The sequence below is a fragment of the Pleurodeles waltl genome, chromosome 11 (assembly GCF_031143425.1).
Source record: "Pleurodeles waltl isolate 20211129_DDA chromosome 11, aPleWal1.hap1.20221129, whole genome shotgun sequence".
In the NCBI taxonomy this organism is placed as follows: Eukaryota; Metazoa; Chordata; class Amphibia; order Caudata; family Salamandridae; genus Pleurodeles; species Pleurodeles waltl.
Genome location: NC_090450.1, coordinates 685,782,829 through 685,806,469, shown reverse-complemented (window position 1 = coordinate 685,806,469; position 23,641 = coordinate 685,782,829).

Genomic DNA, 23,641 nt, shown 5'->3' with positions numbered 1-23,641 from the left:
TCTTTTGCTCACCATGCCACCCCTGTTTGGACCCAGGCATATGCAAACCAGTCTTTACCCTGTTCCACTTGGTAACAGTCCAGCCTAAACTGCCAGGCCAGGTCCTCCCTGCACGGGAAACAAGCATTCTGGGACCGGTTTCAGGGTATCACCCTTCATCAGACAGGCTAGTTTCAATCCAGTGGCTCAGTGAGCAAGGGACCCACGTCTGGGCATACCCTTCACACTTAGGGCAACATTAGCAACACAAAAAGATGATAATGGACGGAGTGCTGAACAATGTAAACACTCACCCCGAGTCACAGATATGGGTTTAATCCATCGTTCTTTTGCTCACCATGCCACCCCAGTTTGGACCCAACCATATGCAAATCAGTCTTGACCCTTTTCCTCTTGGGAACAGTCCAGCCCGAACTGCCAGGCCAGATCCTGCCTGAACCAGAAACAAGCATCTTGGGACCAGTTTCAGGGTATCAGCCTTCATCAGCCAGGCTAGCTTGAATCCAGTGGCACAGAGAGCAAGGGACCCACGTCTGGGCATACCCTTCACACTTAGGGCAACATTAGCAACACAAAAAGATGATGGACGGAGTGCTGAACAATGCAGACACTCACCCCAGTCACATATCTGGGTTTAATCCATCGTTCTTTTTCTAACCATGGCTCCCCAGTTTGTACCCAGTCATATGCAAATCAGTCTAGCCCCTGTTCCTCTTGGGAACCGTCCAGCCCGAACTGCCAGACCAGGTCCTCCCTGGACCGGAAACAAGCATCCTGGGACTGGTTACAGGGTATCACCCTTCATCAGCCAGGCTAGCTTGAATCCAGTGGCACAGTGAGCAAAGGACCCATGTCTGGGCTTACCCTTCCCACTTTGGGAAACATTAGCAACACAAAAAGATGACAGACGGCGTGCTGAACAAGGCAAACACTCACCCCCAGGCACAGATCAGAGTTTAATCTATCGTTCTTTTGCTCACCATGCTACCCCAGTTTGGACCCAGCCATATGCAAATCAGTCTTGACTCTGTTCCACTTGGGAATAGTCCAGCCCGCACTGCCAGGCCAGGTCCTCCCTGGACCGGAAACAAGCACCCTGGGACCGGTTTCAGTGTGTCACCCTTCATCAGCCAGGCTAGCTTGAATCCAGGTTCACAGTGAGCAAGGGACTCACGTCTGGGCATACCCTCCCCACTTAGGGCAACATTAGCAACACAAAAAGATGATAATGGACGGAGTGCTGAACAAAGTAAACACTCACCCCAAGTCACAGATCTGGGTTTAATACATCGTTCTTTTGCTCACCATGCCACCCCAGTTTGGACCCAACCATATGCAAATCAGTCTTGAACCTTTTCCACTTGGGAACAGTCCAGCCCGAACTGCCAGGCCAGATCCTGCCTGAACCAGAAACAAGCATCTTGGGACCAGTTTCAGGGTATCAGCCTTCATCAGCCAGGCTAGCTTGAATCCAGTGGCACAGAGAGCAAGGGACCCACATCTGGGCATACGCTTCACACTTAGGGCAACATTAGCAACACAAAAAGATGATGGACGGAGTGCTGAACAATGCAAACACTCACCCCAGTCACATATCTGGGTTTAATCCATCGTTCTTTTTCTAACCATGGCTCCCCAGTTTGGACCCAGTCATATGCAAATCAGTCTAGCCCCTGTTCCTCTTGGGAACCGTCCAGCCCGAACTGCCAGACCAGGTCCTCCCTTGGCCGGAAACAAGCATCCTGGGACCGGTTTCAGGGTATCACCCTTCATCAGCCAGGCTAGCTTGAATCCAGGGGCACAGTGAGCAAGGGACCCATGTCTGGGCATACCCTTCCCACTTAGGTCAACATTAGCAAGACAAAAAGATGATGGACGGAGTGCTGAACAACACAAACACTCACCCCCAGTCACAGATCTGGGTTTAATCCATCATTCTTTTGCTCACCATGCCACCCCTGTTTGGACCCAGCCATATGCAAACCAGTCTTTACCCTGTTCGACTTGGGAACAGTCCAGCCCGAACTGCCAGGCCAGGTCCTCCCTGGACCGGAAACAAGCATCCTGGGACCGGTTTCAGTGTGTCACCCTTCATCAGCCAGGCTAGCTTGAATCCAGTGGCACAGTGAGCAAGGGACCCACATCTGGGCATACCCTTCCCACTTAGGGCAACATTAGCAACACAAAAAGATGATAATGGACGGAGTGCTGAACAATGTAAACACTCACCCCAAGTCACAGATCTGGGTTTAATACATCGTTCTTTTGCTCACCATGCCACCCCAGTTTGGACCCAACCATATGCAAATCAGTCTTGACCCTTTTCCACTTGGGAACAGTCCAGCCCGAACTGCCAGGCCAGATCCTGCCTGAACCAGAAACAAGCATCTTGGGACCAGTTTCAGGGTACCAGCCTTCATCAGCCAGGCTAGCTTGAATCCAGTGGCACAGAGAGCAAGGGACCCACATCTGGGCATACGCTTCACACTTAGGGCAACATTAGCAACACAAAAACATGATGGACGGAGTGCTGAACAATGCAAACACTCACCCCAGTCACATATCTGGGTTTAATACATCGTTCTTTTGCTCACCATGCCACCCCAGTTTGGACCCAACCATATGCAAATCAGTCTTGACCCTTTTCCACTTGGGAACAGTCCAGCCCGAACTGCCAGGCCAGATCCTGCCTGGACCAGAAACAAGCATCCTGGGACCGGTTTCAGTGTGTCACCCTTCATCAGCCAGGCTAGCTTGAATCCAGTGGCACAGTGAGCAAGGGACTCCCGTCTGGGCATACCCTTTCCACTTAGGGCAACATTAGCAACACAAAAAGATGATAATGGACGGAGAGCTGAACAATGTAAACACTCACCCCAAGTCACAGATCTGGGTTTAATCCACCGTTCTTTTGCTCACAATGCCACCCCAGTTTGGACCCAACCATATGCAAATCAGTCTTGACCCTTTTCCACTTGAGAACCGTCCAGCCCGAACTGCCAGGCCAGATCCTGCCTGAACCAGAAACAAGCATCTTGGGCCCAGTTTCAGGGTGTCACCCTTCATCAGCCAGGCTAGCTTGTATCCAGTGGCACAGTGAGCAAGGGACTCACGTCTGGGCATACCCTCCCCACTTAGGGCAACATTAGCAACACAAAAAGATGATAATGGACGGAGTGCTGAACAATGCAAACACTCACCCCAGTCACATATCTGGGTTTAATCCATCGTTCTTTTTCTAACCATGGCACCCCAGTTTGGACCTAGTCATATGCAAATCAGTCTAGCCCCTGTTCCTCTTGGGAACCGTCCAGCCCGAACTGCCAGACCAGGTCCTCCCTGGACCGGAAACAAGCATCCTGGGACCGGTTTCAGGGTATCACCCTTCATCAGCCAGGTTAGCTTGAATCCAGTGGCACAGTGAGCAAAGGACCCATGTCTGGGCTTACCATTCCCACTTTGGGAAACATTAGCAACACAAAAAGAGGATGGACGGCGTGCTGAACAATGCAAACACTCACCCCCAGGCACAGATCAGAGTTTATTCCATCGTTCTTTTGCTCACCATGCTACCCCAGTTTCGACCCAGCCATATGCAAATCAGTCTTGACTCTGTTCCACTTGGGAACAGTCCAGCCCGAACTGCCAGGCCAAGTCCTCCCTGGACCGGAAACAAGCATCCTGGGACAGGTGTCAGTGTGTCACCCTTCATCAGCCAGGCTAGCTTGAATCCAGTGGCACAGTGAGCAAGGGACTCACGTCTGGGCATACCCTTCCCACTTAGGGCAACATTAGCAACACAAAAAGATGATAATGGAGGGAGTGCTGAACAATATAAACACTCACCCCAAGTCACAGATCTGGGTTTAATTCATCGTTCTTTTGCTCACCATGCCACCCCAGTTTGGACCCAACCATATGCAAATCAGTCTTGACCCTTTTCCACTTGGGAACAGTCCAGCCCGAACTGCCAGGCCAGATCCTGCCTGAACCAGAAACAAGCATCTTGGGACCGGTTTCAGGGTGTCACCCTTCATCAGCCAGGCTAGCTTGAATCCAGTGGCACAGTGAGCAAGGGACTCACGTCTGGGCATACCCTCCCCACTTAGGGCAACATTAGCAACACAAAAAGATGATAATGGACGGAGTGCTGAACAATGCAAACACTCACCCCAGTCACATATCTGGGTTTAATCCTTCGTTATTTTTCTAACCATGGCTCCCCAGTTTGGACCCAGTCATATGCAAATCAGTCTAACCCCTGTTCCTCTTGGGAACCGTCCAGCCCGAACTGCCAGACCAGGTCCTCCCTGGACCAGAAACAAGCATCCTGGGACCGGTTTCAGGGTATCACCATTCATCAGCCAGGTTAGCTTGAATCCAGTGGCACAGTCAGCAAAGGACCCATGTCTGGGCTTACCATTCCCACTTTGGGAAACATTAGCAACACAAAAAGATGATGGACGGCGTGCTGAACAATGCAAACACTCACCCCCAGGCACAGATCAGAGTTTAATCCATCGTTCTTTTGCTCCATGCTACCCCAGTTTGGACCCAGCCATATGCAAATCAGTCTTGACTCTGTTCCACTTGGGAACAGTCCAGCCCGAACTGCCAGGCCAGGTCCTCCATGGACCAGAAACAAGCATCCTGGGACCGGTTTCAGTGTGTCACCCTTCATCAGCCAGGCTAGCTTGAATCCAGTGGCACAGTGAGTAAGGGACTCACGTCTGGGCATACCCTTTCCACTTAGGGCAACATTAGCAACACAAAAAGATGATAATGGACGGAGTGCTGAACAATGCAAACACTCACCCCAGTCACATATCTGGGTTTAATCCATCGTTCTTTTTCTAACCATGGCTCCCCAGTTTGGACCCAGTCATATGCAAATCAGTCTAGCCCCTGTTCCTCTTGGGAACCGTCCAGCCCGAACTGCCAGACCAGGTCCTCCCTGGACCGTAAACAAGCATCCTGGGACCGGTTTCAGGGTATCACCCTTCATCAGCCAGGTTAGCTTGAATCCAGTGGCACAGTGAGCAAAGGACCCATGTCTGGGCTTACCATTCCCACTTTGGGAAACATTAGCAACACAAGAAGAGGATGGACGGCGTGCTGAACAATGCAAACACTCACCCCCAGGCACAGACCAGAGTTTAATCCATCGTTCTTTTGCTCACCATGCTACCCCAGTTTGGACCCAGCCATATGCAAATCAGTCTTGACTCTGTTCCACTTGGGAACAGTCCAGCCCGAACTGCCAGGCTAGGTCCTCCCTGGACCGGAAACAAGCATCCTGGGACCGGTTTCAGTGTGTCACCCTTCATCAGCCAGGCTAGCTTGAATCCAGTGGCACAGTGAGCAAGGGACTGACGTCTGGGCATACCCTTTCCACTTAGGGCAACATTAGCAACACAAAAAGATGATAATGGACGGAGTGCTGAACAATGTAAACACTCACCCCAAGTCACAGATCTGGGTTTAATCCACCGTTCTTTTGCTCACCATGCCACCCCAGTTTGGACCCAACCATATGCAAATCAGTCTTGACCCTTTTCCACTTGAGAACAGTCCAGCCCGAACTGCGAGGCCAGATCCTGCCCGAACCAGAAACAAGCATCTTGGGACCAGTTTCATGGTGTCACCCTTCATCAGCCAGGCTAGCTTGAATCCAGTGGCACAGTGAGCAAGGGACTCACGTCTGGGCATACCCTGCCCACTTAGGGCAACATTAGCAACACAAAAAGATGATAATGGACGGAGTGCTGAACAATGCAAACACTCACCCCAGTCACGTATCTGGGTTTAATCCATCGTTCTTTTTCTAACCATGGCACCCCAGTTTGGACCCAGTCATATGCAAATCAGTCTAGCCCCTGTTCCTCTTGGGAACCGTCCAGCCCGAACTGCCAGACCAGGTCCTCCCTGGACCGTAAACAAGCATCCTGGGACCGGTTTCAGGGTATCACCCTTCATCAGCCAGGTTAGCTTGAATCCAGTGGCACAGTGAGCAAAGGACCCATGTCTGGGCTTACCATTCCCACTTTGGGAAACATTAGCAACACAAGAAGAGGATGGACGGCGTGCTGAACAATGCAAACACTCACCCCCAGGCACAGACCAGAGTTTAATCCATCGTTCTTTTGCTCACCATGCTACCCCAGTTTGGACCCAGCCATATGCAAATCAGTCTTGACTCTGTTCCACTTGGGAACAGTCCAGCCCGAACTGCCAGGCTAGGTCCTCCCTGGACCGGAAACAAGCATCCTGGGACCGGTTTCAGTGTGTCACCCTTCATCAGCCAGGCTAGCTTGAATCCAGTGGCACAGTGAGCAAGGGACTGACGTCTGGGCATACCCTTTCCACTTAGGGCAACATTAGCAACACAAAAAGATGATAATGGACGGAGAGCTGAACAATGTAAACACTCACCCCGAGTCACAGATATGGGTTTAATCCATCGTTCTTTTGCTCACCATGCCACCCCAGTTTGGACCCAACCATATGCAAATCAGTCTTGACCCTTTTCCTCTTGGGAACAGTCCAGCCCAAACTGCCAGGCCAGATCCTGCCTGAACCAGAAACAAGCATCTTGGGACCAGTTTCAGGGTATCAGCCTTCATCAGCCAGGCTAGCTTGAATCCAGTGGCACAGAGAGCAAGGGACCCACGTCTGGGCATACCCTTCACACTTAGGGCAACATTAGCAACACAAAAAGATGATGGACGGAGTGCTGAACAATGCAGACACTCACCCCAGTCACATATCTGGGTTTAATCCATTGTTCTTTTTCTAACCATGGCTCCCCAGTTTGGACCCAGTCATATGCAAATCAGTCTTTACCCTGTTCGACTTGGGAACAGTCCAGCCCGAACTGCCAGGCCAGGTCCTCCCTGGACCGGAAACAAGCATCCTGGGACCGGTTTCAGTGTGTCACCCTTCATCAGCCAGGCTAGCTTGAATCCAGTGGCACAGTGAGCAAGGGACCCACATCTGGGCATACCCTTCCCACTTAGGGCAACATTAGCAACACAAAAAGATGATAATGGACGGAGTGCTGAACAATGTAAACACTCACCCCAAGTCACAGATCTGGGTTTAATACATCGTTCTTTTGCTCACCATGCCACCCCAGTTTGGACCCAACCATATGCAAATCAGTCTTGACCCTTTTCCACTTGGGAACAGTCCAGCCCGAACTGCCAGGCCAGATCCTGCCTGAACCAGAAACAAGCATCTTGGGACCAGTTTCAGGGTACCAGCCTTCATCAGCCAGGCTAGCTTGAATCCAGTGGCACAGAGAGCAAGGGACCCACATCTGGGCATACGCTTCACACTTAGGGCAACATTAGCAACACAAAAACATGATGGACGGAGTGCTGAACAATGCAAACACTCACCCCAGTCACATATCTGGGTTTAATACATCGTTCTTTTGCTCACCATGCCACCCCAGTTTGGACCCAACCATATGCAAATCAGTCTTGACCCTTTTCCACTTGGGAACAGTCCAGCCCGAACTGCCAGGCCAGATCCTGCCTGGACCAGAAGCAAGCATCCTGGGACCGGTTTCAGTGTGTCACCCTTCATCAGCCAGGCTAGCTTGAATCCAGTGGCACAGTGAGCAAGGGACTCCCGTCTGGGCATACCCTTTCCACTTAGGGCAACATTAGCAACACAAAAAGATGATAATGGACGGAGTGCTGAACAATGTAAACACTCACCCCGAGTCACAGATATGGGTTTAATCCATCGTTCTTTTGCTCACAATGCCACCCCAGTTTGGACCCAACCATATGCAAATCAGTCTTGACCCTTTTCCTCTTGGGAACAGTCCAGCCCGAACTGCCAGGCCAGATCCTGCCTGAACCAGAAACAAGCATCTTGGGACCAGTTTCAGGGTATCAGCCTTCATCAGCCAGGCTAGCTTGAATCCAGTGGCACAGAGAGCAAGGGACCCACGTCTGGGCATACCCTTCACACTTAGGGCAACATTAGCAACACAAAAAGATGATGGACGGAGTGCTGAACAATGCAGACACTCACCCCAGTCACATATCTGGGTTTAATCCATTGTTCTTTTTCTAACCATGGCTCCCCAGTTTGGACCCAGTCATATGCAAATCAGTCTAGCCCCTGTTCGTCTTGGGAACCGTCCAGCCCGAACTGCCAGACCAGGTCCTCCCTGGACCGGAAACAAGCATCCTGGGACTGGTTTCAGGGTATCACCCTTCATCAGCCAGGCTAGCTTGAATCCAGTGGCACAGTGAGCAAAGGACCCATGTCTGGGCTTACCCTTCCCACTTTGGGAAACATTAGCAACACAAAAAGATGACAGACGGCGTGCTGAACAAGGCAAACACTCACCCCCAGGCACAGATCAGAGTTTAATCTATCGTTCTTTTGCTCACCATACTACCCCAGTTTGGACCCAGCCATATGCAAATCAGTCTTGACTCTGTTCCACTTGGGAATAGTCCAGCCCGCACTGCCAGGCCAGGTCCTCCCTGGACCGGAAACAAGCATCCTGGGACCGGTTTCAGTGTGTCACCCTTCATCAGCCAGGCTAGCTTGAATCAAGGTTCACAGTGAGCAAGGGACTCACGTCTGGGCATACCCTCCCCACTTAGGGCAACATTAGCAACACACAAAGATGATAATGGACGGAGTGCTGAACAAAGTAAACACTCACCCCAAGTCACAGATCTGGGTTTAATACATCGTTCTTTTGCTCACCATGCCACCCCAGTTTGGACCCAACCATATGCAAATCAGTCTTGACCCTTTTCCACTTGGGAACAGTCCAGCCCGAACTGCCAGGCCAGATCCTGCCTGAACCAGAAACAAGCATCTTGGGACCAGTTTCAGGGTATCAGCCTTCATCAGCCAGGCTAGCTTGAATCCAGTGGCACAGAGAGCAAGGGACCCACATCTGGGCATACGCTTCACACTTAGGGCAACATTAGCAACACAAAAAGATGATGGACGGAGTGCTGAACAATGCAAACACTCACCCCAGTCACATATCTGGGTTTAATCCATCGTTCTTTTTCTAACCATGGCTCCCCAGTTTGGACCCAGTCATATGCAAATCAGTCTAGCCCCTGTTCCTCTTGGGAACCGTCCAGCCCGAACTGCCAGACCAGGTCCTCCCTTGGCCGGAAACAAGCATCCTGGGACCGGTTTCAGGGTATCACCCTTCATCAGCCAGGCTAGTTTGAATCCAGGGGCACAGTGAGCAAGGGACCCATGTCTGGGCATACCCTTCCCACTTAGGTCAACATTAGCAACACAAAAAGATGATGGACGGAGTGCTGAACAACACAAACACTCACCCCCAGTCACAGATCTGGGTTTAATCCATCATTCTTTTGCTCACCATGCCACCCCTGTTTGGACCCAGCCATATGCAAACCAGTCTTTACCCTGTTCGACTTGGGAACAGTCCAGCCCGAACTGCCAGGCCAGGTCCTCCCTGGACCGGAAACAAGCATCCTGGGACCGGTTTCAGTGTGTCACCCTTCATCAGCCAGGCTAGCTTGAATCCAGTGGCACAGTGAGCAAGGGACCCACATCTGGGCATACCCTTCCCACTTAGGGCAACATTAGCAACACAAAAAGATGATAATGGACGGAGTGCTGAACAATGTAAACACTCACCCCAAGTCACAGATCTGGGTTTAATACATCGTTCTTTTGCTCACCATGCCACCCCAGTTTGGACCCAACCAAATGCAAATCAGTCTTGACCCTTTTCCACTTGGGAACAGTCCAGCCCAAACTGCCAGGCCAGATCCTGCCTGAACCAGAAACAAGCATCTTGGGACCAGTTTCAGGGTATCAGCCTTCATCAGCCAGGCTAGCTTGAATCCAGTGGCACAGAGAGCAAGGGACCCACATCTGGGCATACGCTTCACACTTAGGGCAACATTAGCAACACAAAAAGATGATGGACGGAGTGCTGAACAATGCAAACACTCACCCCAGTCACATATCTGGGTTTAATACATCGTTCTTTTGCTCACCATGCCACCCCAGTTTGGACCCAACCATATGCAAATCAGTCTTGACCCTTTTCCACTTGGGAACAGTCCAGCCCGAACTGCCAGGCCAGATCCTGCCTGGACCAGAAACAAGCATCCTGGGACCGGTTTCAGTGTGTCACCCTTCATCAGCCAGGCTAGCTTGAATCCAGTGGCACAGTGAGCAAGGGACTCCCGTCTGGGCATACCCTTTCCACTTAGGGCAACATTAGCAACACAAAAAGATGATAATGGACGGAGAGCTGAACAATGTAAACACTCACCCCAAGTCACAGATCTGGGTTTAATCCACCGTTCTTTTGCTCACCATGCCACCCCAGTTTGGGCCCAACCATATGCAAATCAGTCTTGACCCTTTTCCACTTGAGAACAGTCCAGCCCGAACTGCCAGGTCAGATCCTGCCTGAACCAGAAACAAGCATCTTGGGCCCAGTTTCAGGGTGTCACCCTTCATCAGCCAGGCTAGCTTGTATCCAGTGGCACAGTGAGCAAGGGACTCACGTCTGGGCATACCCTCCCACTTAGGGCAACATTAGCAACCTTTAGCAACACAAAAAGGTGATAATGGACGGAGTGCTGAACAATGCAAACACTCACCCCAGTCACATATCTGGGTTTAATCCATCGTTCTTTTTCTAACCATGGCACCCCAGTTTGGACCTAGTCAGATGCAAATCAGTCTAGCCCCTGTTCCTCTTGGGAACCGTCCAGCCCGAACTGCCAGACCAGGTCCTCCCTGGACTGGAAACAAGCATCCTGGGACCGGTTTCAGGGACATTAGCAACACAAAAAGAGGATGGACGGCGTGCTGAACAATGCAAACACTCACCCCCAGGCACAGATCAGAGTTTAATCCATCGTTCTTTTGCTCACCATGCTACCCCAGTTTGGACCCAGCCATATGCAAATCAGTCTTGACTCTGTTCCACTTGGGAACAGTCCAGCCCGAACTGCCAGGCCAGGTCCTCCCTGGACCGGAAACAAGCATCCTGGGACCGGTTTCAGTGTTTCACCCTTCATCAGCCAGGCTAGCTTGAATCCAGTGGCACAGTGAGCAAGGGACTCACGTCTGGGCATAGCCTTCCCACTTAGGGCAACATTAGCAACACAAAAAGATGATAATGGACGGAGTGCTGAACAATGTAAACACTCACCCTAAGTCACAGATCTGGGTTTAATCCATCGTTCTTTTGCTCACCATGCCACCCCAGTTTGGACCCAACCATATGCAAATCAGTCTTGACCCTTTTCCACTTGGGAACAGTCCAGCCCGAACTGCCAGGCCAGATCCTGCCTGAACCAGAAACAAGCATCTTGGGAACGCTTTTTGGGTATCAGCCTTCATCAGCCAGGCTAGCTTGAATCCAGTGGCACAGAGAGCAAGGGACCCACATCTGGGCATACGCTTCACACTTAGGGCAACATTAGCAACACAAAAAGATGATGGACTGTAGGAGGCTGGACTGGCTTGTAGTGAGTACCAAGGGGTACTTGCACCTTGCACCAGGCCCAGTTATCCCTTATTAGTGTATAGGGTGTCTAGCAGCTTAGGCTGATAGATAATGGTAGCTTAGCAGAGCAGCTTAGGCTGAACTAGGAGACGTGTGAAGCTACTACAGTACCACTTAGTGTCATATGCACAATATCATAAGAAAACACAATACACAGTTATACTAAAAATAAAGGTACTTTATTTTTATGACAATATGCCAAAGTATCTTAGAGTGCACCCTCAGTGAGAGGATAGGAAATATACACAAGATATATATACACAATAGCAAAAATATGCAGTATAGTCTTAGAAAACAGTGCAACCAATGTATAGTTACAATAGGATGCAATGGGGAAACATAGGGATAGGGGCAACACAAACCATATACTCCAAAAGTGGAATGTGAACCACAAATGGACCCCAAACCTATGTGACCTTGTAGAGGGTCGCTGGGACTATTAGAAAATAGTGAGAGTTAGAAAAATAACCCTCCCCAAGACCCTGAAAAGTGAGTGCAAAGTGCACTAAAGTTCCCCTAAGGACAAAATAGTCGTGTTAGAGGGAAAATGCAAGGAAAACACAAATCAGCAATGCAACAACGATGGATTCCTGACTGAGGGTACCTGTGGAATAAGGGGACCAAGTCCAAAAGTCACAAGCAACTCGGAGAGGGGCAGATGCCCAAGAAATGCCAGCGGTTGGTGCAAAGAAGCTCTTACTAGGCTGAAGAACTGTGAATACTGCAGGAACGACAAGGGCTAGAGACTTCCCCTTTGGAGGATGGATTTCCCACGGCTTGGAGAGTCGTGCAGAAGTGTTTTCCCGCCGGATGAACGCCAACAAGCCTTGCTACACGCAAATCGTGCGTTTGGCGTTTTTGGACGCTGCTGGGGCCCAGGAGGGACCAGGAGGTCGCAAATTGGACCTGCAGAGAGAGGGGACGTCGAGCAAGACAAAGAGCCCTCACTGAAGCAGGTAGCACCCGGACAAGTGCCAGAAACAGGCACTACAAGGATGCGTGAAACGGTGCTCGCCGAAGTTGCACAAAGGAGTCCCACGTCGCCGGAGACCAACTTAGAAAGTCGTGCAATGCAGGTTAGAGTGCCGTGGACCCAGGCTTGGCTGTGCACGAAGGATTTCCGCCGGAAGTGCACAGGGGCCGGAGTAGCTTGCAAAGTCGCGGTTCCCAGCAATGCAGCCCAGCGAGGTGAGGCAAGGACTTACCTCCACCAAACTTGGGCTGAAGAGTCACTGGACTGTGGGGGTCACTTGGACGGTGTCGCTGGATTCGAGGGACCTTGCTCGTCGTGCTGAGAGGAGACCCAAGGGACCGGTAATGCAGCTTTTTGGTGCCTGCGGTTGCAGGGGGAAGATTCCGTCGACCCACGGGAGATTTCTTCGGAGCTTCTGGTGCAGAGAGGAGGCAGACTACCCCCACAGCATGCACAAGCAGGAAAACAGTCGAGAAGGCGGCAGGATCAGCGTTACAGAGTTGCAGTAGTCGTCTTTGCTACTATGTTGCAGGTTTGCAGGCTTCCAGCGCGGTCAGCGGTCGATTCCTTATCAGAAGGTGAAGAGGGAGATGCAGAGGAACTCGGCTGAGCTCATGCATTCGTTATCTGACGTTTCCCCAGAGACAGAGACCCTAAATAGCCAGAAAAGAGGGTTTGGCTACCTAGGAGAGAGGAAAGGCTACTAACACCTGAAGGAGCCTATCAGCAGGAGTCTCTGACGTCACCTGGTGGCACTGGCCACTCAGAGCAGTCCAGTGTGCCAGCAGCACCTCTGTTTCCAAGATGGCAGAGGTCTGGAGCACACTGGAGGAGCTCTGGACACCTCCCAGGGGAGGTGCAGGTCAGGGGAGTGGTCACTCCCCTTTCCTTTGTCCAGTTTCGCGCCAGAGCAGGGGCTAAGGGGTCCCTGAACCGGTGTAGACTGGCTTATGCAGAATTGGGCACATCTGTGCCCAACAAAGCATTTCCAGAGGCTGGGGGAGGCTACTCCTCCCCTGCCTTCACACCATTTTCCAAAGGGAGAGGGTGACACACCCTCTCTCAGAGGAAGTTCTTTGTTCTGCCATCCTGGGCCAGGCCTGGCTGGACCCCAGGAGGGCAGCTGCCTGTCTGAGGGGTTGGCAGCAGCAGCAGCTGCAGTGAAACCCCAGGAAGGGCAGTCTGGCAGTACTAGGGTCTGTGCTACAGACCACTGGGATCATGGAATTGTACCAACAATGCCAGGATGGCATAGAGGGGGCAATTCCATGATCATAGACATGTTACATGGCCATATTCGGAGTTACCATGGTGAAGCTACATATAGGTAGTGACCTATATGTAGTGCACGCGTGTAATGGTGTCCCCGCACTCACAAAGTTCAGGGAATTGGCTCTGAACAATGTGGGGGCACCTTGGCTAGTGCCAGGGTGCCCTCACACTAAGTAACTTTGCACCTAACCTTTACCAGGTAAAGGTTAGACATATAGGTGACTTATAAGTTACTTAAGTGCAGTGTAAAATGGCTGTGAAATAACGTGGACGTTATTTCACTCAGGCTGCAGTGGCAGGCCTGTGTAAGAATTGTCAGAGCTCCCTATGGGTGGCAAAAGAAATGCTGCAGCCCATAGGGATCTCCTGGAACCCCAATACCCTGGGTACCTCAGTACCATATACTAGGGAATTATAAGGGTGTTCCAGTAAGCCAATGTAAATTGGTAAAATTGGTCACTAGCCTGTTAGTGACAATTTGAAAGTAATGAGAGAGCATAACCACTGAGGTTCTGGTTAGCAGAGCCTCAGTGAGACAGTTAGGCACCACACAGGGAACATATACATGCACACCTATGAGCACTGGGGCCCTGTGTGACAGGGTCTCAGTGACACATACATATAGGCCACAAACCTATGAGCACTGGGGTCCTGACCAGCAGGATCCCAGTGACACATAACAACCATACTGAAAACATAGTGTTTTCACTATGAGCACTGAGGCCTGGCTATCAGGATCCCAGTGAGACAGTGAAAACAGTGACAAACACCCTGACATACACTCACAAACAGGCCAAAAGTGGGGGTAACAAGGCTAGAAAGAGGCTACCTTCTCACATGGACTGAGTGCTGAACAATGCAAACACTCACCCCAGTCACATATCTGGGTTTAATCCATCGTTCTTTTTCTAACCATGGCTCCCCAGTTTGGACCCAGTCATATGCAAATCAGTCTAGCCCCTGTTCCTCTTGGGAACCGTCCAGCCCGATCAGCCAGGCCAGGTCCTCCCTTGGCCGGAAACAAGCATCCTGGGACCGGTTTCAGGGTATCACCGTTCATCAGCCAGGCTAGTTTGAATCCAGTGGCACAGTGAGCAAGGGACCCACGTCTGCGCATACCCTTCACACTTAGGTCAACATTAGCAACACAAAAAGATGATGGACGGAGTGCTGAACAACACAAACACTCACCCCCAGTCACAGATCTGGGTTTAATGCATCATTCTTTTGCTCACCATTCCACCCCTGTTTGGACCCAGCCATATACAAACCAGTCTTTACCCTCTTCCACTTGGGAACAGTCCAGCCCTAACTGCCAGGCCAGGTCCTCCCTGGACGGGAAACAAGCATCCTGGGATCGGTTTCAGGGTATCACCCTTCATCAGCCAGGCTAGCTTGAATCCAGTGGCACAGTGAGCAAGGGACCCACGTCTGGGCATACCCTTCACACTTAGGGCAACATTAGCAAGACAAAAAGATGATGGACGGAGTGCTGAACAATGCAAACACTCACCCCAGTCACATATCTGGGTTTAATCCATCGTTCTTTTTCTAACCATGGCACCCCAGTTTGGACCCAGTCATATGCAAATCAGTCTAGCCCCTGTTCCTCTTAGGAACCATCCAGCCCGAACTGCCAGACCAGGTCCTCCCTGGACCGGAAACAAGCATCCTAGGACCGGTTTCAGGGTATCACCCTTCATCAGCCAGGCTAGCTTGAATCCAGTGGCACAGTGAGCAAAGCACCCATGTCTGGGCTTACCCTTCCCACTTTGGGAAACATTAGCAACACAAAAAGATGATGGACGGCGTGCTGAACAATGCAAACACTCACCCCCAGGCAGAGATCAGAGTTTAATCCATCGTTCTTTTGCTCACCATGCTACCCCAGTTTGGACCCAGCCATATGCAAATCAGTCTTGACTCTGTTCCACTTGGGAACAGTCCAGCCCGAACTGCCAGGCCAAGTCCTCCCTGGACCGGAAACAAGCATCCTGGGACAGGTGTCAGCGTGTCACCCTTCATCAGCCAGGCTAGCTTGAATCCAGTGGCACAGTGAGCAAGGGACTCACGTCTGGGCATACCCTTCCCACTTAGGGCAACATTAGCAACACAAAAAGATGATAATGGACGGAGTGCTGAACAATATAAACACTCACCCCAAGTCACAGATCTGGGTTTAATTCATCGTTCTTTTGCTCACCATGCCACCCCAGTTTGGACCCAACCATATGCAAATCAGTCTTGACCCTTTTCCACTTGGGAACAGTCCAGCCCGAACTGCCAGGCCAGATCCTGCCTGTACCAGAAACAAGCATCTTGGGACCGGTTTCAGGGTGTCACCCTTCATCAGCCAGGCTAGCTTGAATCCAGTGGCACAGTGAGCAAGGGACTCACGTCTGGGCATACCCTCCCCACTTAGGGCAACATTAGCAACACAAAAAGATGATAATGGACGGAGTGCTGAACAATGCAAACACTCACCCCAGTCACATATCTGGGTTTAATCCATCGTTATTTTTCTAACCATGGCTCCCCAGTTTGGACCCAGTCATATGCAAATCAGTCTAACCCCTGTTCCTCTTGGGAACCGTCCAGCCCGAACTGCCAGACCAGGTCCTCCCTGGACCAGAAACAAGCATCCTGGGACCGGTTTCAGGGTATCACCATTCATCAGCCAGGTTAGCTTGAATCCAGTGGCACAGTCAGCAAAGGACCCATGTCTGGGCTTACCATTCCCACTTTGGGAAACATTAGCAACACAAAAAGATGATGGACGGCGTGCTGAACAATGCAAACACTCACCCCCAGGCACAGATCAGAGTTTAATCCATCGTTCTTTTGCTCCATGCTACCCCAGTTTGGACCCAGCCATATGCAAATCAGTCTTGACTCTGTTCCACTTGGGAACAGTCCAGCCCGAACTGCCAGGCCAGGTCCTCCCTGGACCAGAAACAAGCATCCTGGGACCGGTTTCAGTGTGTCACCCTTCATCAGCCAGGCTAGCTTGAATCCAGTGGCACAGTGAGCAAGGGACTGACGTCTGGGCATACCCTTTCCACTTAGGGCAACATTAGCAACACAAAAAGATGATAATGGACGGAGTGCTGAACAATGCAAACACTCACCCCAGTCACATATCTGGGTTTAATCCATCGTTCTTTTTCTAACCATGGCTCTTCAGTTTGGACCCAGTCATATGCAAATCAGTCTAGCCCCTGTTCCTCTTGGGAACCGTCCAGCCCGAACTGCCAGACCAGGTCCTCCCTGGACCGTAAACAAGCATCCTGGGACCGGTTTCAGGGTATCACCCTTCATCAGCCAGGTTAGCTTGAATCCAGTGGCACAGTGAGCAAAGGACCCATGTCTGGGCTTACCATTCCCACTTTGGGAAACATTAGCAACACAAGAAGAGGGTGGACGGCGTGCTGAACAATGCAAACACTCACCCCCAGGCACAGACCAGAGTTTAATCCATCGTTCTTTTGCTCATCATGCTACCCCAGTTTGGACCCAGCCATATGCAAATCAGTCTTGACTCTGTTCCACTTGGGAACAGTCCAGCCCGAACTGCCAGGCTAGGTCCTCCCTGGACCGGAAACAAGCATCCTGGGACCGGTTTCAGTGTGTCACCCTTCATCAGCCAGGCTAGCTTGAATCCAGTGGCACAGTGAGCAAGGGACTGACGTCTGGGCATAACCTTTCCACTTGGGGCAACATTAGCAACACAAAAAGATGATAATGGACTGAGTGCTGAACAATGTAAACACTCACCCCAAGTCACAGATCTGGGTTTAATCCACCGTTCTTTTGCTCACCATGCCACCCCAGTTTGGACCCAACCATATGCAAATCAGTCTTGACCCTTTTCCACTTGAGAACAGTCCAGCCCGAACTGCGAGGCCAGATCCTGCCCGAACCAGAAACAAGCATCTTGGGACCAGTTTCATGGTGTCACCCTTCATCAGCCAGGCTAGCTTGAATCCAGTGGCACAGTGAGCAAGGGACTCACGTCTGGGCATACCCTCCCCACTTAGGGCAACATTAGCAACACAAAAAGATGATAATGGACGGAGTGCTGAACAATGCAAACACTCACCCCAGTCACGTATCTGGGTTTAATCCATCGTTCTTTTTCTAACCATGGCACCCCAGTTTGGACCCAGTCATATGCAAATCAGTCTAGCCCCTGTTCCTCTTGGGAACCGTCCAGCCCGAACTGCCAGACCAGGTCCTCCCTGGACCGTAAACAAGCATCCTGGGACCGGTTTCAGGGTATCACCCTTCATCAGCCAGGTTAGCTTGAATCCAGTGGCACAGTGAGCAAAGGACCCATGTCTGGGCTTACCATTCCCACTTCGGGAAACATTAGCAACACAAGAAGAGGATGGACGGCGTGCTGAACAATGCAAACACTCACCCCCAGGCACAGACCAGAGTTTAATCCATCGTTCTTTTGCTCACCATGCTACCCCAGTTTGGACCCAGCCATATGCAAATCAGTCTTGACTCTGTTCCACTTGGGAACAGTCCAGCCCGAACTGCCAGGCTAGGTCCTCCCTGGACCGGAAACAAGCATCCTGGGACCGGTTTCAGTGTGTCACCCTTCATCAGCCAGGCTAGCTTGAATCCAGTGGCACAGTGAGCAAGGGACTGACGTCTGGGCATACCCTTTCCACTTAGGGCAACATTAGCAACACAAAAAGATGATAATGGACGGAGTGCTGAACAATGTAAACACTCACCCCGAGTCACAGATATGGGTTTAATCCATCGTTCTTTTGCTCACCATGCCACCCCAGTTTGGACCCAACCATATGCAAATCAGTCTTGACCCTTTTCCTCTTGGGAACAGTCCAGCCCGAACTGCCAGGCCAGATCCTGCCTGAACCAGAAACAAGCATCTTGGGACCAGTTTCAGGGTATCAGCCTTCATCAGCCAGGCTAGCTTGAATCCAGTGGCACAGAGAGCAAGGGACCCACGTCTGGGCATACCCTTCACACTTAGGGCAACATTAGCAACACAAAAAGATGATGGACGGAGTGCTGAACAATGCAGACACTCACCCCAGTCACATATCTGGGTTTAATCCATCGTTCTTTTTCTAACCATGGCTCCCCAGTTTGGACCCAGTCATATGCAAATCAGTCTAGCCCCTGTTCCTCTTGGGAACCGTCCAGCCCGAACTGCCAGACCAGGTCCTCCCTGGACCGGAAACAAGCATCCTGGGACTGGTTTCAGGGTATCACCCTTCATCAGCCAGGCTAGCTTGAATCCAGTGGCACAGTGAGCAAAGGACCCATGTCTGGGCTTACCCTTCCCACTTTGGGAAACATTAGCAACACAAAAAGATGACAGACGGCGTGCTGAACAAGGCAAACACTCACCCCCAGGCACAGATCAGAGTTTAATCTATCGTTCTTTTGCTCACCATGCTACCCCAGTTTGGACCCAGCCATATGCAAATCAGTCTTGAGTCTGTTCCACTTGGGAATAGTCCAGCCCGCACTGCCAGGCCAGGTCCTCCCTGGACCGGAAACAAGCATCCTGGGACCGGTTTCAGTGTGTCACCCTTCATCAGCCAGGCTAGCTTGAATCAAGGTTCACAGTGAGCAAGGGACTCACGTCTGGGCATACCCTCCCTGTAGGAGGCTGGACTGGCTTGTAGTGAGTACCAAGGGGTACTTGCACCTTGCACCAGGCCCAGTTATCCCTTATTAGTGTATAGGGTGTCTAGCAGCTTAGGCTGATAGATAATGGTAGCTTAGCAAAGCAGCTCAGGCTGAACTAGGAGACGTGTGAAGCTACTACAGTACCACTTAGTGTCATATGCACAATATCATAAGAAAACACAATACACAGTTATACTAAAAATAAAGGTACTTTATTTTTATGACAATATGCCAAAGTATCTTAGAGTGTACCCTCAGTGAGAGGATAGGAAATATACACAAGATATATATACACAATAGCAAAAATATGCAGTATAGTCTTAGAAAACAGTGCAAACAATGTATAGTTACAATAGGATGCAATGGGGAAACATAGGGATAGGGGCAACACAAACCATATACTCCAGAAGTGGAATGCGAACCACGAATGGACCCCAAACCTATGTGACCTTGTAGAGGGTCGCTGGGACTATTAGAAAATAGTGAGAGTTAGAAAAATAACCCTCCCCAAGACCCTGAAAAGTGAGTGCAAAGTGCACTAAAGTTCCCCTAAGGACAAAATAGTCGTGTTAGAGGGAAAATGCAAGGAAAACACAAATCAGCAATGCAACAACGATGGATTCCTGACTGAGGGTACCTGTGGAACAAGGGGACCAAGTCCAAAAGTCACAAGCAGCTCGGAGATGGGCAGATGCCCAAGAAATGCCAGCGGTTGGTGCAAAGAAGCTCTTACTAGGCTGAAGAACTGTGAATACTGCAGGAACGACAAGGGCTAGAGACTTCCCCTTTGGAGGATGGATCCCCCACGCCTCGGAGAGTCGTGCAGAAGTGTTTTCCCGCCGGATGGACGCTAACAAGCCTTGCTACATGCAAATCGTGCGTTTGGCGTTTTTGGACGCTGCTGGGGCCCAGGAGGGACCAGGAGGTCGCAAATTGGACCTGCGGAGAGAGGGGACGTCGAGCAAGACAAAGAGCCCTCACTGAAGCACGTAGCACCCGGAGAAGTGCCAGAAAGAGGCACTACGAGGATGCGGGAAACGGTGCTCGCCGAAGTTGCACAAAGGAGTCCCACGTCGCCGGAGACCAACTTAGAAAGTCGTGCAATGCAGGTTAGAGTGCCGTGGACCCAGGCTTGGCTGTGCACGAAGGATTTCCGCCGGAAGTGCACAGGGGCCGGAGTAGCTTGTAAAGTCGCGGTTCCCAGCAATGCAGCCCAGCGAGGTGAGGCAAGGACTTACCTCCACCAAACTTGGGCTGAAGAGTCACTGGACTGTGGGGGTCACTTGGACGGTGTCGCTGGATTCGAGGGACCTCGCTCGTCGTGCTGAGAGGAGACCCAAGGGACCGGAAATGCAGCTTTTTGGTGCCTGCGGTTGCAGGGGGAAGATTCCGTCGACCCACGGGAGATTTCTTCGGAGCTTCTGGTGCAGAGAGGAGGCAGACTACCCCCACAGCATGCACAAGCAGGAAAACAGTCGAGAAGGCGGCAGGATCAGCGTTACAGAGTTGCAGTAGTCGTCTTTGCTACTATGTTGCAGGTTTGCAGGCTTCCAGCGCGGTCAGCGGTCGATTCCTTATCAGAAGGTGAAGAGAGAGATGCAGAGGAACTCGGCTGAGCTCATGCATTCGTTATCTAAAGTTTCCCCAGAGACAGAGACCCTAAATAGCCAGAAAAGAGGGTTTGGCTACCTAGGAGAGAGGAAAGGCTACTAACACCTGAAGGAGCCTATCAGCAGGAGTCTCTGACGTCACCTGGTGGCACTGGCCACTCAGAGCAGTCCAGTGTGCCAGCAGCACCTCTGTTTCCAAGATGGCAGAGGTCTGGAGCACACTGGAGGAGCTCTGGACACCTCCCAGGGGAGGTGCAGGTCAGGGGAGTGGTCACTCCCCTTTCCTTTGTCCAGTTTCGCGCCAGAGCAGGGGCTAAGGGGTCCCTGAACCGGTGTAGACTGGCTTATGCAGAATTGGGCACATCTGTGCCCAACAAAGCATTTCCAGAGGCTGGGGGAGGCTACTCCTCCCCTGCCTTCACACCATTTTCCAAAGGGAGAGGGTGTCACACCCTCTCTCAGAGGAAGTTCTTTGTTCTGCCATCCTGGGCCAGGCCTGGCTGGACCCCAGGAGGGCAGCTGCCTGTCTGAGGGGTTGGCAGCAGCAGCAGCTGCAGAGAAACCCCAGGAAGGGCAGTCTGGCAGTACCAGGGTCTGTGCTACAGACCACTGGGATCATGGAATTGTACCAACAATGCCAGGATGGCATAGAGGGGGCAATTCCATGATCATAGACATGTTACATGGCCATATTCGGAGTTACCATGGTGAAGCTACATATAGGTAGTGACCTATATGTAGTGCACGCGTGTAATGGTGTCCCCGCACTCACAAAGTTCAGTGAATTGGCTCTGAACAATGTGGGGGCACCTTGGCTAGTGCCAGGGTGCCCTCACACTAAGTAACTTTGCACCTAACCTTTACCAGGTAAAGGTTAGACATATAGGTGACTTATAAGTTACTTAAGTGCAGTGTAAAATGGCTGTGAAATAACGTGGACGTTATTTCACTCAGGCTGCAGTGGCAGGCCTGTGTAAGAATTGTCAGAGCTCCCTATGGGTGGCAAAAGAAATGCTGCAGCCCATAGGGATCTCCTGGAACCCCAATACCCTGGGTACCTCAGTACCATATACTAGGGAATTATAAGGGTGTTCCAGTAAGCCAATGTAAATTGGTAAAAATGGTCACTAGCCTGTTAGTGACAATTTGAAAGTAATGAGAGAGCATAACCACTGAGGTTCTGGTTAGCAGAGCCTCAGTGAGACAGTTAGGCACCACACAGGGAACATATACATGCACACCTATGAGCACTGGGGCCCTGTGTGACAGGGTCCCAGTGACACATACATATAGGCCACAAACCTATGAGCACTGGGGTCCTGACCAGCAGGATCCCAGTGACACATAACAACCATACTGAAACCATAGTGTTTTCACTATGAGCACTGAGGCCTGGCTATCAGGATCCCAGTGAGACAGTGAAAACAGTGACAAACATCCTGACATACACTCACAAACAGGCCAAAAGTGGGGGTAACAAGGCTAGAAAGAGGCTACCTTCTCACACAACCCCCCCCCAAACGAAGGACAATAAGGCTAACCTTGGCCAGTTGAGACTTTATTGTCTAAGTGGTGATAAGTAGAGAGTAGCTCTGCAATAGACTGGTTACTCCCTTTATCATCCACTATATGGTTACTTCCCTGTGGGGATGTAAACCACCCTGTTTGAAATTTTTTAGCTAACCAACAATGTGAAGATGTATTTTCTGAGTTTCTATCAGTAAGTTTTAGTTTAGAGCAGTGGGAATTATCCACTGAACCTATTTGTAATGATGGAAATGCCAGACAGGGATGCTGTCTCAGTAAAGCCATAGCTGGACAAAAACTTTGTCCATTTGGCTGGAAGAGAGAACAGGGATGCTGTTTCTCTTGAGTTGGAGCAGGGCAGGGATGCTGTCCTATGAGCTCCACACTAGGGCAGGGATGCTGTCCTAAGTGTTGTGAGGCAGTACAGGGTTTCTGCACTAATTTTTCTCTGGGAGGGTTGGAGGGATGCTCCATGTTAACTAAAATGGTGCTCTTTTTGTCACCAATGTTAGTTATCCCACAGAGAGGTACTTCTACCTCAGGGAGTCCAGCTATGCCAGCTGATGATTCCCTTGGAACAGGTGCCACCCCAGGAGAGGTTTCTCCCACCACAGGAATAGTATCCTGAATGGTAGGGTGGTTAGGGGATACTGTGATACCCTTTTTACCTGTTGATGGAGAGGGATCCTGAGTTTTCAGGCCTTCTCTCCTTTGCTTTTTCATTTCACTTGAAATGAGAGGGAACAATTCCTCAGGGATGCCCAGCATGGCTGCATGGGCATAAAACTCTACATCAGCCCAACCTGAGGCCTCTAGGTCATTACCTAAGAGACAGTCTACAGGTAAGCTAGGTGATACCACCACCTGCTTAGCGCCAGTAACTCCACCCCAACTAAACTGAATTATAGCTAAGGGAAGAAACTTAGTGGAGTTATGGACATCAATAATCTTATACTGTTGTCCAATGATGTGTTGTTCAGGAGGCACTAGGTTTTCAGTCACCAAAGTGAAACTGGCACCTGTGTCCCTATA